At 40.0% G+C, this 3,910-nt stretch overlaps 1 pseudogene; it reads left to right on the top strand.

Annotated features, from left to right (window-relative positions):
• The first annotated feature begins 249 nt into the window (after window positions 1-249).
• Window positions 250-694, top strand: LOC102819758 (annotated as a pseudogene).
• The last annotated feature ends 3,216 nt before the right edge of the window (window positions 695-3,910 follow it).

Raw genomic sequence — 3,910 nt, 5'->3', positions numbered from 1 at the left:
CAAATTGATGGCACCTAACAGCAATATCAACAACAACAAAGTAAAACAAACCTACAAAAGTGGAAATGGAATCAGAGATATCAGTGTATAATGAAGTAAACTACAAAGCAAAAAGAGGGAATAGTGTAGACACAGAACTTTCAAAGGCAAGGAAGTAGAGAGTGTGGCCAGGCGGCTCCGACTGAGAAGAGCTTTCCTTACCAGTGGATTGCATAGAATACGTTTCCAGTCTCGTGTCTCCTATTCACCATGGCTTCTTCTGATACCCAGGTGAAAGAACTAGAGAAACATGCCTCAGGCCAAGCCTTTGAGCTGATTCTCAGCCCTCGTTCAAAAGGATTGGCCCCAGAATTTCCCCGTTCTCCTCCAAAGAAGAAGAATCTTCCCTGGAGGAGATCCAGAAGAAATTAGAAGCTGCAGAAGAAAGATGCAAGTCCCATGAAGCTGAGATCTTGAAGCAGCTTGCTGAGAAATGAGAGCATGAGAAAGCAGTGCTGCAGAAAACAATAGAAGAGAACAACTTCAGTAAAATGGCAGAAGAGAAACTGACCCACAAAATGGAAGCCAATAAAGAGACCTGAGAGGCACAAATGGCCACCAAACTGGAGCGTTTTGAGAAAAGGACAAGCACGTTGAAGAAGTGCAGAAGAACAAAGAATCCAAACATCCTGCTGATGAGACTGAAGCCGACTAATTTTTTCTGAGAACTGGCATTCTCCCCCTCCCCTTTAAATATCCAAAGACTGTACTGGCCAGTGTCATTGTTCCCTCCTGATAAATATTCTAGAAGCCGATGTCGGACTGTATAGGTAGATACAGACTGTATGATGTTGTTTTAGGGGCTATAAAGGAGCTCTGGTAGCGTAGTGGTTACGAATCGGGCTGCAAACCTTAAGGCCAGCAGTTCGAAACTACCAGCCGTTCCGCGGGAGAAAGATGAGGCTTTCTACTCCCGTAAAGATTTACAGCCTCGGAAACCCTGTACAGGGTCGCTATGGGTCAGAACCGACTCGAAGGCACTTAACAACAACAACAAGGGGAGAAATAGAAAGTGTTCTACTCTTTTCCTAAAGTGTTGAAGTCTTTTTACTGTAGCTGTTTTTCTTGTTGCATCTTTTCTACTTAAGTACACTTGGTGTACTGGGTTAATGGCTAGTACTGTATTGGCTCTGTGGAAACATGTTTGTGAAGAATATGCACTGGCTTCTTAGATGCTGAATGTTCACTTTTAAATCCCAGTTATGTCCTAATTTTACCAGATGCTTTTGTATTTGAATAGTTAATAAAACTGCACAGTGCTGTTAGAAAAAAAAAAAAAAAAAACAAGGAAGTCAAGTAGATTTCAAGATAAAAGAGACTGTTTTAAATGGGGGAAAAATCAATAAATTACATGGTAACCTCAAAGAAAAATAATGTACCTGCATATCATAATACAAAAAAGGAATATCAGAAACTTTAGTAAACATTAATACAGTAGAAATGAAAATGACAAGAAAACTCACAAAATGAATTCAGCATAGAAAATTATGTGTAACAAAGAATTCAGCAGCACCACAACACACATACACACACACAGAAAAGTGACAACAATCAATTCATATCTGTTGATAATTACACTGAATGTAAATGGATTAAATGTCAAGAGACATAAAGAGTAGAATGGATAAGAAAACAGGATCCTTCAATATGCTGTCTACAAGAGACATTACAAAAAGATGGGGATTAGTTTATATGCCCATCAACAGAATCGTTGAACAAACTTTGGTACATCTACACATTGGAATACTACAAAATGTTGAAGAATAATGATGAAATCTTGAAACATCGCACAACATGGTTGAACCTGGTAGACATTATGGTGAGTGAAATTAGTCAATAGCAAAAGAACACACATTGTATGAGGCTAATGTTGTAAAAAGTAAAAAAAAGGTTTTCTTGATAAAAGAAACAATCTTGGTTTCTTGGTGTGGCATTGTGGGTAAATGCACTGGACTGCAAAGTTGGTTTGAACCACAAGATTGGCGGTTCAAGCTCACCAGTCGCTCCTTGGAAATCCTAAAAAGGGTTGCTGTGAGTTGAGCCCAATTCAATGACACTGAGCAACAACATAGGATATGAGGGGAAGGAAAATTGTTCGTGGCCGAGAGGAGACACATGTTAACATGGGTGACAGGGCAGGCAATATAGAATAAAAGGTAGGTTAGCAGAGGAAAGATGACGGTAGTGTGAGACACAGGGAGGAATTCAATAGTTAAATAGAGTTAAATGCTGTTAACTGTTGATACATGGAGGGCATTGTAACTATGTAATGAAGCAAAGTATGTTGTTGTTGTTAGGTGCCATTGAGTTGGCACTGACTCATAGCAACCTTATGCACAGCAGAAAGAAACACTGCCTGATTCTGGGCTAAACTTACTACTGTTGCCACGCTTGAGTCCATCGATGCTGCCACTTGGCCAATCCATCTCATTGGGGGTTTTCCTCTTCTTTTCTGACCCTCCACCTTACCAAACATGATATCCTTCTCCAGTGACTGGTCCCTCCTGAAAACATGTCTGAAGTACAAGAGATGAAGTTTGGCCATCTTGACCTCCAAAGAGTACTCTGGCTGCACTTCTTCCAAAATGGATCTACTGGTTCTTTTGGCAGCCCGTGGCACTTTCAATATTCTCCTCCAATACCATAACTCAAAAGCATCAATTCTTCTACGGTCTTCCTTATTCACTGTACAGCTTTTGCGTGTATATGAGGTTATTGAAAATACCATGGCTTGGGTCAGGTGCACCTTAGTCTTCAAGCTGACATCTTTGCTCTTCAACACTCTAAAACGGTCTTGTGCAGCAGATTTGCCTAATGCAATACATTGTTTGATTTCTTGACTGCTGCTTCCATGAGTGTTAATAGTTGATCCAAGAATGAAGCCCTTGACAATTTCAGTCTTTTCTCTGTTGATAAGAATGTTGTTTATTGGTCCAGTGGTGAGGATTTTTGTTTTCTTGACACTGGGATGTAATCCATACTGAAGGCTGTGCTCTTTGATCTTCATCGGTAAATGTTTTAAGTCCTCTTCACTTTCAGCAAGCAAGGTTGTATCATCTGCATATCTCAGGTTGTTAATGAGTCTTCCTTCAATCCTGACGCCACGTTTTTCTTCACAGAACCCAGCTTCTCAGATTATTTGCTCAGCATACTGGTTGAGTAATTGTGGTGAAACAATACAGCATTGTCACACACCTTCCTTAATTTTAAACAATTCAATGTTCCCAAGTTCTGTTTGAACAACTGCCTCTTGATCCAGGTACAGATTCCTCATGAGCACAATTAAGTGTTTTGGAATACTCATACTTGTCCACGTTGTCCATAGCTTGTCATGAGCAACACAATCAAAAGCCTTTGCATAGTCAATAAAGCATAGGTAAACAACCTTCTGATATTCTCTGCTTTCAGCCAAGATCCATCGGACATCAGCAATGATATCTCTCATTCCACGGCCTCATCTGAATTCAGCTTGAACCTCTGGAAGTTCTCTGTCAATGTATGCTTACAGCCATTTCTGTATTACCTTTAGTAAAACTTTACTCTCATGGGATATCAAAGAGATTGTCTGATGATTTCCACATTCCGTTGGGTCACCTCTCTTTGGAATGGGCACAAATATGGATCTCTTCCAATCAGTCGGCCAGATAGTTGTTTTTCAAATTTCTTGGCAGAGATGTGTGAGTGCCTCCTGTACCGTTTCACTTTCTTGAAAGATTTCAATTTTTATTCCATCAATTGCTGGTACCTTGTTCTTTGTCAATTCCTTCAATGCACCTTGGATTTCCTCCCTGAGTATCATTGGCTCTTGATCATATACTATCTCTTGAAATGGTTGAATATTAACCATCTCCATCTTCTCTTGATGCTTTCT

Source organism: Chrysochloris asiatica, unplaced genomic scaffold, assembly GCF_000296735.1.
Source record: "Chrysochloris asiatica unplaced genomic scaffold, ChrAsi1.0 scaffold04456, whole genome shotgun sequence".
Classification (NCBI taxonomy): Eukaryota; Metazoa; Chordata; class Mammalia; order Afrosoricida; family Chrysochloridae; genus Chrysochloris; species Chrysochloris asiatica.
Note: the sequence above shows the minus strand (reverse complement) of the source record. Positions and strands in the feature narration are given on the sequence as shown.